Raw genomic sequence first — 15,454 nt, forward strand, 5'->3', positions numbered from 1 at the left:
CCCTTCTTCTTGAACATCCACCTACCTGAGAGACATCATAGCAGCAACTGTCATGTCATGGCAAGCAGCCCATATTATTCAGAATTCCAGAATGACATGCAAGAAGTCCCATTTTTTATATACAGTCATGTAGGTTTTCTAAGTCCAAGCTGGCTAAAAGTCCCATTTTACAGAAATCTACATAAAATCCACTAGGAAGCTTATTAACCTTACCCTCTCTATTGCTATTGTCTAAAATCGAATAAGGAATACCAGTATATTTAACAACTAGTTCAAATGTAGCATATACAAGTATAAAATAGTCATAAAATGTCCCATTAAAGAAATATCATAACCTTTTAACAATTTTATGTTTTAGCTTAAATTTACCAACACATTTTGACAAATATTTTGCATAATGAATTTATTTGTGTACCGGCTGGCAGGTGGAACAAGCAGGTTCTGAGGGTGATGGTCAGGAGTCACAGCTGCTTCTTGCCAGTTGGAACTGCCAGTGTGACCAAGTGGAATTGTCCAGTTGTCTGGGAATGGTGTCCAGAACAGCAAACATTGAGTCATTTCAGGGGATCAGCAACGGACAGTGGAGGATGTGGGCTCTGAGTCCTTTGTGGGTCTAGCAGGGGGATCTCGAGAGTGTGACAGGGAGAAGGATGGGGGAGAAGAAGGGCTTTTTTTGGAGCGGGGAAGCTAAAGGGGTCAAGAAGGGAGGCCATAGGGTGGCGGTTTACAGCCTTGATAAATTTCTTGATCCAGGTGGGTGGATCCTGGATAAGGTCAATCCAGACTTATGTGTAGATGATCTGATCTGGATGGACAGACAGGTCAAAAAATGACTCAGCGAAGGCCTGAGCTCTGGAGAGAACAAAAGTGCCTTTGGGAGGCCAAGAGACATTAAAGGAGGGCCATTCAAGTTTACGAAAAGCCCACAATTTGCTAGGAAACACAGGTTCTCCAAATCCTTTTGTCTCATTCTCTGAAATCTTTAAAATAGTTAAGGACCAAGGTTGGGGTGTTGATGACACAGAAGACATTTGTCCCATGATGGTCGGGGATGGACAAAGAAAGACAGACAAACACAAATAGACCGAACAAAACTAAAGACAAAAACAGACTAGCCCAAACCAAATCTCAAAGAGAAAACAGACCGACCCAAACCAAATCTCAAAGAGAAAACAAACTAGCCCAAACCAAATCTCAAAGAGAAAATAGACCAGCCCAAACAAAATCTCAAAGAGAAACCAAATCAGAAGGTGCCCCCTCCACCAACTGTTCAGCCACTGAAACAAACGTGTGCACTAAACCCAGTAAAAGGCCCGTTGTTATCTTACCTTGTTGGCACCTTGAGATGTTGAACCAGAGAGTTGAGTTCCCAAGGGAATCCCAGATGAGCCCCCAAATGTTGTAACTCAAAAATGAGGCAGGCTCAAAAGTTTAAAAAGCGCTTTATTTTAGCTTGCACAAAGTACCTGAGTACACCCTGAAATCGGGGAGAGTGGGGTTTATAAAGCTTAAAAACACAAAGTAGGTGGGGAGGAGCAACTTGGGAAGTTCAAAAAACCATGGCGTCTGTTGAGACTAAATATGGTTATAGGTCTGGGGTGGGCTTGGGAAACAGAAGTCACATTGGAACTCAAGGGTGGGATGGGGGCTTCAGGAAACAGGTGTTCTGTGAGACAAAGCACATATTGGAACTCAAGGGTGGGATGAGGGGCTTGGGAAGCAGGAAGTCATATTTTACAGCAGGTGACATGGCTTACTAAGACACCACATACAGAACAGGATGGTGGTGCTTTGGTCAGGTTATAACACCCCTTGGAACCTGGACACCTCTCCCCCTGCTCCTTTTCTGCAGCCGGGGCTGACCACTGCTCACTATTGTGTCTTTCCTTTAGTTTTTAGAGTCCTGGGGAAGAACTGAACAAGATTAGGTGCTTGTAGACAGTGGGGATCCAGAGCCTTGCCAAGGGACAGAGGACACTGAGCCAGGTGCAGGGCTTAGTCCAGAAAAGGAGCTGCCCATAGCCCCAGGCATCATGTTCTCTGGCTCTGGTAGAGCTCCCAGCCATGCCTCACACCTCACTGCACACAGGGCCCTGCTGTACAAATGAGGGAACCTTGCCTGGAGCAGAGGAGTGATTTACCCAGGGTCACACAGCCTGGAAGGGCTGGACTAGGAACTGCAGAGTGAGGAAGGCTCAGCCACACTGCCTCTGTTTTGCCTCCTGCTCCTTGTCCTAGCAGTGCGAGCCAGGCCCTCTCACCTCACCTTTGTGTCTGTGCCCTGCAAATGGAATTTGGCAGTGTGGGCTTAGAGGTCATCAGGGGGCACCAAGATGACAGTGGGAAGTTCCCAAAACCAGAGATCCATTTGGTCGAGCTGGTCAGTGAATGCATCAATGAATGAGTGCATGAGTGAAGGAATGAATGAATGAAAGGTGCCCTCTTCTCCATACAGGTTTGTAAAATCAAGGTGGTGCACACAATTTTAAGAGTCACAAGGGTTATACATTTAGAATTGTTGTCTTCAAAGTAGTTGCTCATATTACAAGACATAGGCTTGAAAAACTGATCAAAAATATAGGCATGTACCTTTCTTTTCAATGAACTAACAGCAACTAGTAGAACAACTATTTTAACTATCCTAATTTGCATTTTCCCTTCCATCTTTTCTCCTTTCCCCCATTCCAGATTCTCTTTCCTTCTGAGCAGTTCATTCCTGTTTCACAATGTATATTGTGCATTTGGCATCTTACTTACCCTTTCAGCTTTTTACCCGAGGAAAACAATGCTTCCACATATGAGTTTGCTTTATTTCACTGATGAATATGGTCTCTAGTTGCATCCATTTCCACACATTATCACAAGTTTATCATTGTTTATACCCAAGTAATGTTCTAGTCTATAAAACACTACATCTTTTTTTCCATTCCTAATTGGGTGACCCTCTGGGTTGTTTCCTAGATTTAGCTATGACATTGTGCTGCTGTACAAATGGGTGCACATATGTCTCTGGTATGATGGTTTTATTTCTTGGTGGGAACTCAGACTGCTGCAACCAATACAGAAATCAGTGTGGAGGTCCACAAAAAACTAGAAATGAAGGTCCCATTCAATCCAGCCATTCTGCTTCTGGATATTTCTCTGGAAGAATTAAAAAACATCATGTCACATCTGAAATTCTTGATAAATTCCCAGCAAGGGGCTCTGTGCTGTCTGCACTTAGGCAGCCAGTCCTGCCCAGATCTTCAGCCTACCTCCCTGCACTTGCCCCTGGCCTGGATTCTCAGAGACCTGTTCTTCCCCAGAGAACCCTTTCCACACTTTTCCTTCGGCCATTTATTCTTCCCTGCCACTTATTCTGGATGATGGGGGCCAGTCCATCTGCGTAGGAATTTTGCCCCTCCCACTGACTACTGGGTGTCAGCTCAGCTGAACTGCTTGATGTGCCTACCTTGGCTTCTCCTTCTGTCCAGCGAAGTTGGTAATAGTAACTCCCTGTCGGTGTTGTTAAACCATTATAAAGCTGATTCCTCTAAAAGTGTTAACACAAGGCAGGCACCTGTATGTGCTCTATACATGACAGTTTCCAGCATGGCCCTCTGCTGAGGTCTAAGTGTTTGTGTGCCCCAAACTCCCCTACTGACACCAAGGTGATGGTGTACAAGAAGACTTCGGGGTGACTATGTCATATGGTGAGGTGCTCAGGAACACAATCAGTGCCCTTATATGAGAGCCCTATCCAAAGTGCCTTACTTCTGCTACCTAAGAAAGTACCACCTTGGCACTGATAGGAGCCCCCACCAGGCCACAACCTGCATGTGGCTCCTGGCACTTACCCAACCAGAGCTGTTGTTTGAGAGCCATATACTCTAGCCTGTCAGACCTGCCCAGTGGACAGGACACCTCTGCCATTGTCCATCCTAGCTGTCTCATCTTCTGCAGATGGCAGAGCAGCATTGGGAACAGAGCCTCCCTTTCCATTGCCTATACCCCCTCCCAGCCCTGTGGCCAGTCTCCTGTCTGTTCCCTGTTCTTTTTCTGGGATCTGGGAAAAATCAAGCTAGGATCACAGGGCCATTCCTGCAATCTTACACCTTGGCACAGCCATGAAGAGGTAGATATCGTAAGTCTTTCAACATGAGTAAATGCAAACTACAGCCCTAGGAGGCATTTCTAACACTCATGATCAGGACTGCAGTGATGAGCACTGGCCACAGGCACTGGGGAAACATGGAGCAACCTGTGCCCAGGCATTGCTGGAGGAAATGCTACAGCCGCTTTGGTGAGCTGCCCTACAATTTCTTAGCAAGATAAATATATGTTTACCATTAAACTTGGCAATCTCCTTTCTTAGAAAGAAAACAAGTGTCCACACTATATACTTGTGTGCATTATTCATGATGCCCCCAATTGAACACAACTTGAATGTACAAGCAAAGGTCAATGGAGAAATATATTATGGAGCACCCTATGTACTCAATGGAAAATGATTAAGCAATGTGAAGAAAGCAGCTATGGACACACACAACACAATGTGGGCAAATGCAGTAAGCACTGCCCAAAAATCAAGAGTGTATGGAGAGATTACACACAAAAGAACCTCTAGAAAATATAAGTCTAATCTGGAGTGAAGTCAGCAAATCAGAAGTTGTCTAACCTGGGCACCGCAGGGTAGAAAGCGACCTAGAAGGGGCACAAAGTAACATTTTGGTGTGGTTACAATGGATGGGAAGGAGGCTGTACATTTGAGTAAGCTTTAAAAAAAAGAAACTGGAACACAAAATGAGAGTTTGTGTGCTTATTATACCAATTGCTTGTTTATAATAGCCTGAAGCTAAAGCAAGTAGTAATGGCTCATGGTACTCTTCTCGGATCAGAGGTCTAGTACAGGTCCCAGATGTCCCAATCAAAGAATTGAGCAGCAAAAGCCAAGATTTATCTGGAAGCACAGTCCATTTGTTAGGATCTGGACAGTAAGAAGACTCCAAGGCCCAGAGGGTCTCAAGAATTAGGAGAAGGATTGAGGTGTTGGCCTGAAGTTTGGTCTCAGCCAGTGAGAGGCTTGGCTCTGGCCTCCATCACCCACCATTTCTGACCTTGGGGTTTTCCACCATTCCTGACCTTGGAGAAATTATGATGGTATCCAGAGCCCAAGATTTCTGGGGGTGGGGTGCTTGCAAGCTTCATAGCCAGTGACATGGGAATCAGGACTGGGACCAGTAAGAACTGCAGAAGACCATGGGGCACATGTCAGAGGCTTACTGTGTATGAGCTGGGTTACTGGATTGCTTTCCCCACAGGTTTAGTCCTAGTGTCCTGATACCTGACTAAGGTTTAACTCATAAATTGGACTTATCCAGAAAATGGCTCTAGTTGGTGACACCATTATCTCTCTCTGGTCCTTTCCTTAGCTACATTCTCTTCAGTGTCAGTAGAAGGGAGAAGCCTCTTGGTGGTCACCCGTGGAGGAACATCTGGGTGACTCTCCTTGAAGGAAGAGCAGTTGTCTCTATTTTGGCTGTGCATGACTCTATATCCATGTATGAATAGCTACAAAGCTCGCTAGGGTTTTTCCTTATCCTTTCCATTGGCTTTAAGCAATGCATGTGTTCTAGAGGAGGTGCTGGTGCTAATCTTTGAAGACAACAATTGTGTTTCCCTGATAACCCACATTTCCTGCTCACTAATATGAGCTGGGTCAAGACAGGATTAAGAGCCAGTATTCCACACTCTCATCTGGGATTACGCCTAAAGATAGAGGTGAGGCCTTACTGAAGCTTGAAAGGTTATACATCAGAGCTGAAGCACCTGACCCCAAAACAATAAATACTATCTCAATAGTATAATGGAAGTTACTTTTTCTGCATATCCTTCTCTGCATATTGCAGAGGTAAACGCAGGCCTCCTACCTAGCCCAGCTCACAGTATTCATCTCCTTCCTGAATATCTCAGTCATTTATCCTCAAGCCATTGTTCCTTCATGATTGAGTAAAACCCTGGTTCAGCTCTAGGTTGAGGCCTTGGTTCTGGATAGCCATTGCTACAGCTGGAATAGGACCTTTGGCTCCCCATAATTATAAATATGCTTTAGTATCTTTATTTTCTCTGTGGGTTGCACTGTAAGTGGTAAACTGGAATTAACTTGGTGGGATTCCTATAATGTATCTTTAGGATTACAAATATAAACTTCTTGGACAGAGACAAGAATGACAGAGGGCTTGTTACAGTCTCCAGTGAAGCAGGGTACTATGCTGAGCAGGAGAGGAACATTGGGCACTGCATCATGTGACCACTGTGGAGCAGTGTAGTGATACAGAGGAGAGGCCTCCTAGATGACAAGGACTAGCAACAGCAATTGAAATTCACTTATCTGAAATGCAGCACATTGGTCATGCTTTCCTTGGGGATCAGCTCTGGGTGCTGCCATGTGGTGTGAAGAGAAGAAAAAAATTACACATGATGACAAACCCTACATTCTTGCAGACTGAGTCAGGAGGATCACAATTTCCAGCCCAGCCCGTGCAATCACTTCAGACCAAGTCTTCAATTTTAATAGATAAGTAAGTAAACCTACAAATAATAAATAAATGGTGAGGAATATGGCTCAGTGTGAAGATGCTGGGTTCAGTCCCAGCACTGGCAGGAAGTCAGATGCTAAGCACCAAAGCTGCAGTGTCCATGTCCTCCCACACCAGTTGCAGGAGCAGAGCCAAGTCCTCTGTGTCCCAGGCTCAGATATGTTGGGCTCATGTCTCCACCTTCAGCAGAGTGGATCTGGGAGCCGGTGGGAATTCCTCAGTTCTCTGGATCTGCCTGCAAGGTCAGCTGATGGCCATTCTGTGTGAGCACATAGAGGAGGTCTTGACTGAGGACTGGACAGCCCAAGCCAGAGCCCAGGACACAGCAGGCTTTGGTGAAGTTGGATGAAGGCAGCCTGGACCTTCTGCAGGGCAGGGACACTCCCCCACAGGCACCACCTCCTGTGTAAGCAAGTCACCGGAGAGCTGACAACAAGATGAAGTTCTGAGGGTTGCAGAAATTCCCCACTGCCTTTTTGCCTAAGTGGATTTTTCTAAAGTACACACGGGTTAGAGGCATCCCCAGGCTTCTGCTGCTGAGCTCCTTCATTCCTCAGGATGTGCTCACATTCAAGTCATTCAGACCCAGTTAGTGTCATTGCATTGGTGGTCCCATCAGCCTGGATCACTGTCCCTTGAGGCCTTTCTAGCCTCTGCTTCTGCACTCAGAGGTCTAGCTGGGCACCCCTCAATATGTAGCTTTTCCCTCCTCCCCACCTTGCTTTCTCCACATCTCCCTGACCATCAGACACTGTCTTTTTTAGTTCTTCAACAACAGAAATCCAAACAACATGGTTCCAAAAGCCCTGTACCTGACACTTGTGGAACAAACCTATTTTCAGATCTACTTGAGAGATATCTAGACAACTCTGATTTCTGACATAAGCCAGAAGAGTAGAAGATGCAGACGCTGGTCACCCTTGGGCTCAGGGGCACCAACCATTCTTTTTCACAGCAGACTGCTCTGAACTCCTGAGTGCACCTTTTCTCCTACATGTAGTTTTTTATTCATTTTAATATGAAAAAATATAAAATATCAGTGAAACAGTTTCAAAATACATTAGTAGGACAGTTACAATACTAATACATTCCGTATTGTTCTCTTCCTAGCATTTATTCAGAGGACAAGATGCAGACGAGATATCTTGTCTAAACAGTATTAGCAAAAACATTTATTCTCTGTGAAATAAGAGAAAGTAGCTGTATGTTGTCCTAACTCTCTTGTGAATACAAATTTTTTCTACCTGTTTTTGTTTTCCACAGCAAACAGTCCTTTATTTACACTTTCATGAAGTTAGCAACACAAGACACTAGATTGCGTAGCAACTGATAGGAAACCTTAATCAGACAGGATGTTCATCTCAGGAATGAGGTAGCTTGTTTGCTTTAGGCACTGGGCCAAGTCCAACCTGCATATATTTGATCAATTTCCTAGCTTCATGGCTCCCAACATATCCCTCTTGTTCATTTTGTTTTTTCAGAAATGGGTGTTCCACTGCTGTTAGAAAAGCTATATTTGGAGAAAAAATTAAAGGACCTTTTGAAACTTGAGACAAGTCTAAAGATTGTAGGTACTTTAATTCAGCAAAATACACCAATATAGTCCAATATCCACAATAGTAATGGGTTATCAGCAGAACTGTCAATTCTCAGAAGTTGTTGACTTAAACATTTTACAGTTCAGGATATTAATATAGAATTACTTGTTGTACCTCATGGTTATACTTTTCTGCTGGATGATTAAGGTCAAGTTAAAGCAAGACCTATATAACTACAAATGTAACCTTTGTATCTGACAAGGTCAGTCAAATCCCCTCAAGATTTGTGCTGGAACCATGTAGAGCAGCTTGTAGATCTTTTGTCACTGTCAGCCATCAGGATGAGTCACGGCCATTGCTTGACCAATTTGCTCTCTGTGAAAGCCTGAGAGAAATTTTTGGTGACTCTCCTCAGGCACACTATACATTGTTGATCACTTTCCTCTGTGGCCCTAAATCTCCTTAATCAGAAAATTTGGGACACCACTGAGTTATAGGATGTCACAGCACAGGTTTTCTTATGTCCTGAGTCCTCAGTGACATTGTCTTCTACTTTTAATGGCCCACATATACTCTGTAGAGCTTGCTTCTTTCCCTGCTTCTAACAAACAAAAGTCTTTCTGGATTTGGTGCTTATCTTCTGCAATTATTTCCTCCAGAGAGAAGAACCTAGAACAAATCTCTAGAATAATTCTTCAACACCCTAACACCCAGCGACACACTGTGGTAAGACATGAGGAACCAGGTAAGGCTCTTCTACTAAACTTGCGACTTTGTGCTTGCCAGGCAAGCACTTATGCAGCAGAGCTTAGACCCAGCCCTTTCACTTCCTTCCTGCCTTAGGAAAGCCAAAAGCCACTTCTGGCCTCTTCTTTCCCAGAATAAACTTTCTGTTTGTGAAAGAAACAGGAAGCAGGAGGTTCATAAAAATTAATGGAAAGCAGAGTGTCTTGAGAAATTCACTCATGGCTCCTGGAACAGGTTTCCCAGTCACTCACTCTGTGGCAAAAAGAAGGGGAAATGCATGATCCACTGAAGAAGGTCTGTCTACGGTAGGTCTCCCCTTTTCAGTCTTCATTCCCGATTTCAATCAAGCATATATGAGCCCATTATGAGTTAAAGGGAGCTGGTTACTAGATCAGTGGTGGAAAAGATTAGTCAGGGTCTACGTGTATGATCTAGAATTTAAGGTACTTATTTATAGCTCAAGTTTTCATTCTTCTAGCCACTTTCTTTGCCCATCTTGCTCTGGGCAATAATTTTTTTCTCATAGTACTTAATCTAAATTTAATTCTTTCCCAGCAACTGGAAACAAGGAGTTTGCAGAGGTTGGAGCTTGCAGATTTTTGAATAGTCATAGAATTTTCATTCTTCCTTCTGAATCAGCCTTTTGATTACCCTAGGAGACCTCAGGCATGTCTCTTTTGGTACCTTTAGAGTACAGGATCTTCTTAGTGTTAATCATAGAACATGATGCAGACATGATATCCTGTCCAAATACTATTAGTACAAATCTTACTTCTCGTTGAATTCAGAGAAAGTAGCTGTATATTTATCCTAATTATTTTGTATATACAAATACAAAATGATCCTTCTTTGTACCCCCTTTTTTGTTTAGTTTTGTTAGAAATGTTTACTGCATTGCCATTTGAATATTGTAGGTGTGTGAATTCAGCAAAATAATCCAATATAGTTCAATAGTCCATAATAGTAGTGTCTTACCCTTAGGATTAGCAATGTCAGAAGTTGTTGACTTGAGCCTTTTACAGCTCAGCAAATTAATATGGCTTTACTTTTTATACCTTGTTTTTATACTTTTCTCCTGGCTTGTTAAGACCAAGATAGAGTTTTCCCATCCTGCGCGGCTTGGCGAGATCTGGGCTTCTCCCAATATAGTGGCCCTGGGCTCAGGGTGACTCCAGGAGACGACGGGGCCTTCTCGCTCTGGTCGAGACCGCGACGCGCCACCCCGCGCTCGCTCGTGCTTCCCGACGCCAGCGTAGCTACAGCCCGCCGCTCATCTGCGACTCTGCGGCGTCGCCCCGGCCTGCAGCCCCTGTCAGGAGGGCTCCACAGCCCTCGGCGCCAACCGACAGCGGCAGCTGGCGACGAGTGCCGGGTTCTCAGTGGCCCAGGCGCACCGTGTCCCAGCCGGCTTCCGGAGAAGGCAGCGCGGGTCCCGCATGAGCCCCGGCGGTGGGGGCAGCGACCGGGAACGGGGCGGTGGCGGGTGGAGGCGGCGGGCGAGGGCTACTACGACCCGAGAGGCTGCATCCCAGGCACGGGGGCGACGACAGGGATTGAACTCAGGACCTTGTACTAGCCAGGCAAGCGCTTATTCTACTGTTAAAAATCTATAAGAGGCTGATTTTAGAATTCACCAGCTCCTCAGAAGTTTGGCGAAATATGAGTTATTAAGTCTATGATCAGATCAAGTTAGCAGCTAGACTCGTGTGACAACCCGTTTTTAATCAGTGACTCAAAGCTGTGATCACCTTGATGTCACCAAATGGCCACAGCTAGTAAAAGATCAACAGGAGAACCCCAGTCTGAGACATTGAAGCTAGCCAAATGAAGCGAGCAGTTGCAAAGCACCTAATAGAATGCTACTGCCACCAGTTGACTGAGGGCTGTGGAAATGAGGCCTGCACTAATGAGTTTTGTCCAATTTTCCTTTGTATGGATAATAATTCAGTAGCTATTAAAGCCTTCGAGCTTTATAAGATTGATGCAAAACTCTGTGATCCTCATCCCTCCAAGAAAGGAGCAAGCTCAGTGTACCTTGAGAACTGAAAAGGTACCCCTAACAACTCTGAGATAAAAATGAACAGGAAATATGAAAAAGGAGCTAGAATTGATTTTAAAGATATGACTTATCTTACTGAAGAGCTGGTGTATGAAATTCTTGAAATATGTAGAGAGAGAGGGGATTATTCCCCTTTAATCCGTGTTATTGGAAGAGTTTTTTCTAGTGCTGGGGCATTGGTAAAGAGCTTTAAGAAGGTCAAGCAACACACCAAGGAAGAACTGAAGTTTCTTCAAGGAAAGGATGAAGATGAAAAGAAAAAAGCTGCATGTTCTGTGGCTGCTGCTATGGAAGACTTCTTCCAGGATAGGTGATAGCTCACAGGGAGACAACAGTTTACAAAAATTAGGTCCTGATGATGTGTCTGTAGACATTGATGCTATTAGAAGGGTCTATACAAGATTACTCTCTAATGAAAAAATAGAAACTGCCTTTCTTAATGCACTTGTATATTTGTCACCTAATGTAGAATATGACTTGACATAATATAACGTGCATTCCCGTGATCCTAATTATCTGAATTTGTTCATTATTGTAATGGAGAATAGGAATCTCCACAGTCCTGAATGTCTGGAAATGGCATTGCCATTGTTTTGCAAAGCAATGAGCAAGTTACCCCTTGCAGCACAAGGAAAACTGATTAGACTGTGGTCCAAATACAGTGCAGACCAGATTCGCAGAATGATGGAAACATTTCAGCAACTTATTACTTACAAAGTCATAAGCAACGAATTGAACAGTCGAAATCTAGTCAGTGATGATGATGCCATTGTTGCTGCCTCAAAGTGCTTAAAAATGGTTTACTATGCAAATGTAGTGGGAGGGGAAGTAGACACCAATCATAATGAGGAAGATGATGAAGAGCCCATCTCGGAGTCCAGCGAATTGACACTTCAAGAGCTTTTGGGAGAAGAAAGAAATAAGAAAGATCCTCGAGTGGATCCACTGGAAACAATTTGGTGTTAAAACTCTGGACTGTTGAAAATCACATATCTCTTTTGAGGAGTTCATTAATGAACCACTGAATGATATTCTAGAAATGGATAAAGATTATACTTTTTTTCAAAGTAGAAACAGAAAACAAATTTTCCTTTATGACATGTTCCTTCATATTGAGTGCTGTCACAAAAAATTTGGGATTATATTATGACAATAGAATTCACATGTACAGTGAATGAAGAATCACTGTTCTCTACAGTCTAGTTCAAGAACAGCAGTTGAATCCATTTTTGAGACTCAAAGTCAGATGTGGCCATATCATAGATGATGCACTTGTCCAGCTAGAGATGATTGCTATGGAAAATCCTGCAGACTTGAAGAACTAGTTATATGTGGAATTTGAAGGAGAACAAGGAGTTGATGAGGGTGGTGTTTCCAAAGAATTTTTTCAGTTGCTTGTGGAGGAAATCTTCAATCCAGATATTGGCATGTTCACTTATGATGAACCCACAAAGTTGCTTTGGTTTAACCCATCTTCCTTTGAGACTGAGGGCCAGTTCACTGATTGGCATCGTGTTGGGGCTGGCCATTTATAATTGCATCCTGGATGTTCACTTCCCCATGGTTGTGTACAGGAAGCTTATGGGGAAGAAAGGAACTTTTTGTGACTTGGGAGACTCACATCCTGTTTTACATCAGAGTTTAAAAGACTTACTGGAATATGAAGGGAATGTGGAAGATGATATGATGATCACTTTTCAGATATCACAAACAGATCTTTTTGGTAACCCGAAGATGTATGATCTAAAGGAAAATGATGATAAAATTCCAATTACTAATGAAAACAGGAAGGAATTTATCAATCTGTATTCTGACTACATTCTCAATAAATCAGTAGAAAAACAATTCAAAGCTTTTCGCAGAGGTTTTCATATGGTGACCAATGAATCTCCCTTAAAATACTTATTTAGACCAGAAGAAATTGAATTGCTTATATATGGAAGCCAGAACCTAGATTTCCAGGCACTAGAAGAAACTACAGAATTTGACGGTGGCTATACCAGGGACTCTGCTGTGATTAGGGAGTTCTGGGAAATTGTTCATTCTTTTAGTGATGATCAGAAAAGACTCTTCTTGCAGTTTACAACGGGCACAGACAGAGCACCTGTGGGAGGACTAGGAAAATTAAAGATCATTATAACCAAAAATGGCCCAGACACTGAAAGGTTACCTACATCTCATACTTGCTTTAATGTCCTTTTACTTCCGGAATATTCAAGCAAAGAAAAACTTAAAGAAAGATTGTTGAAGGCCATCATGTATGCCAAAGGATTTGGCATGCTCTTAAACAAAAAAAAAGGTAGAAAAACAAAAAAATTTTAAAATTTAATAAGTATAACAAGAGGGATAAACTTCATGGTGGTAGTGTCCCAGAACAAAAAGACTGTACGCTAGAGAAACACAGTAGTCATCTGTGTCTGTGCCTCCCTTCTTCATTGGGGACATGTGGGCTGGAACAGCAGATTTCAGCTACATATATGAACAAATCCTTTATTATTATTATAATTATTTTTTCGCGTGAAAGTGTTACATATTCTTTCACTTGTATGTACAGAGAGGTTTTTCTGAATATTTATTTTAAGGGTTAAATCACTTTTGCTTGTGTTTATTACTGCTTGAAGTTGAGCCTTTTTGAGTATTTAAAAGTATATGTACCAGCGAACTGCTCTCCCAAGGACAACATTGCCACCATTTGTAGACCATGTGACCTTCAAGTATGTGCTATTTTTTTTAAATCCATGTATCTAACTCAAATCAGGCACCTTTTCTTTTTCTTTTTATAAATGGTTTGCTTTTTAAACTTGAAGTCTTGAAAACAGTGTGATGCAAGTACTGCTGTTCTAGTGCCCAGAGAGTTTTCTGTGCAAAATCTTGCAAATCAATAAAGATGGAATGGAGAACTTAAAAAAAAGACCAAGATAGAGCAAGACCTGTAGAACAAGAAATGTATTGGATAAGATCAGTCAAGTCCCCTCAGGATTTATCCTGTTACTCTGGACTGCAGTTTGCAGATCGTTTGTCAGTGTCAGCCATGTAGATGAGTCATGGCCATTGCTTAACCAATTTGCTCTCTACGAAAGCATGAGAGAATGTTTTCTCTGCATATGACTCTCCTTAGGTATATTCTATGTCATCAATCACATTGCTCTGTGGCCCCATAATCTCCTTGATCAGAAAATTTGGGACACAAGTGACTTACATGATGTTACAGTATAAGATCTCCTATGTCTTGAGTCTTCACTGACCTTGAAAAGCTAGGGAAAAAATGTTGGCTGTCCTTGCAGCCCTTCTTTGCTCTAATTTTTAGTCTGCAAACATAACTTGTTCACCCTCTAGAAGACAAGCTTATTATTACCCTACAACATATGCACTTGGGTTTAACTCACTATATATCTCAATATCAAACATCTTAGACATAACATGAAACAAGTATTTTCCATCTAGTATTGATATGTCAAAATTTAAGTCTCTACAGATTATGCAGAAAAAATTTAAAAATCAAAAAATATTTTTAAAATGTGAATAAGCAATTATATACTTTTACATGGAAATTTAAAAATCTAACCATATACAGCATCGTGGCAGTACAGTCCTGTGACTTTTTTTCTTGACCTTTTTCATTTATTACCCTTTTCTGAAAAAAAAACATTTAGTTGAGAGACAGTCTGGCAATAATTAGTATGTCATGACAAGCAGTATTTATTTAGAAGACCAGAATGACAAGCATTCCAAGTGTGACCCTTCTATTACATATTGCTTTCTTCAGTGCAGTTGCTTAGTTCACAGGCATCCGCATATGTAGTTAGTCAGCGTGAGAATCCTACAAATTAACTGCTAGTTTCAAAAATCTGCTGATATTTATCAGGATCATTGCCTTGCCCATCTTGTGCATAGAAATGTATGGTTTTCTCCTGCCATTTTTTTCCCGGATTTTCTCATTGCCATCTCCTTGTTGTCCAATCCTCAAGTTCTTGCCTTCCTTTTAATTGTGTTATAACTTTCTATTTGTATTGCTTCTTTTGAGTTCTTATACTAGGGAGATTACATGATATTTCACACATGTAAGTCTGCTTTCTTTCACTTATGAATATATCTTCAAGTGGCATCCACTTAAATATAAATGCAAGTATGTCATTCTTTTTAACTAATTTCATAGAGAAAAAAATTTCAATGAGACAGCTTCAAAATAGGTAAGCGGGAGAGTTACAACAGTTAATACATTGCATATTGCTACCCTTGTAGTAGTCATTCATAGCTCCAAATGCCAACATAATATCCTGTCCAAATAAGTTTATCATTCTTTCTAGCTGAGTAATTCTCCATTATATAAATATACCACACCATTTTCTTTTTTGTCATAATTTTATTGATATACAAGTAGCAATGTGACAATTTCAAATCAAATCAGTAGTACAGTTTCAATAATGAACACAGTGCATACATTCTTCTTAGTGGTTAATTGCTGCACAACAGGTGGACTTGATATCCTATTTACAAACACCATTAGAACATATCATTCTATTCATTAAGAC

The 15,454-nt window shown here is 42.1% G+C and overlaps 1 pseudogene; it reads left to right on the forward strand.

Annotated features, from left to right (window-relative positions):
• Positions 1 to 10,625: 10,625 nt before the first annotated feature.
• On the forward strand, positions 10,626 to 14,258 carry LOC101582834 (annotated as a pseudogene).
• The last annotated feature ends 1,196 nt before the right edge of the window (positions 14,259 to 15,454 follow it).

The sequence above is a fragment of the Octodon degus genome, unplaced genomic scaffold (genome assembly GCF_000260255.1).
Source record: "Octodon degus isolate 3935 unplaced genomic scaffold, OctDeg1.0 scaffold00037, whole genome shotgun sequence".
NCBI lineage: Eukaryota > Metazoa > Chordata > Mammalia > Rodentia > Octodontidae > Octodon > Octodon degus.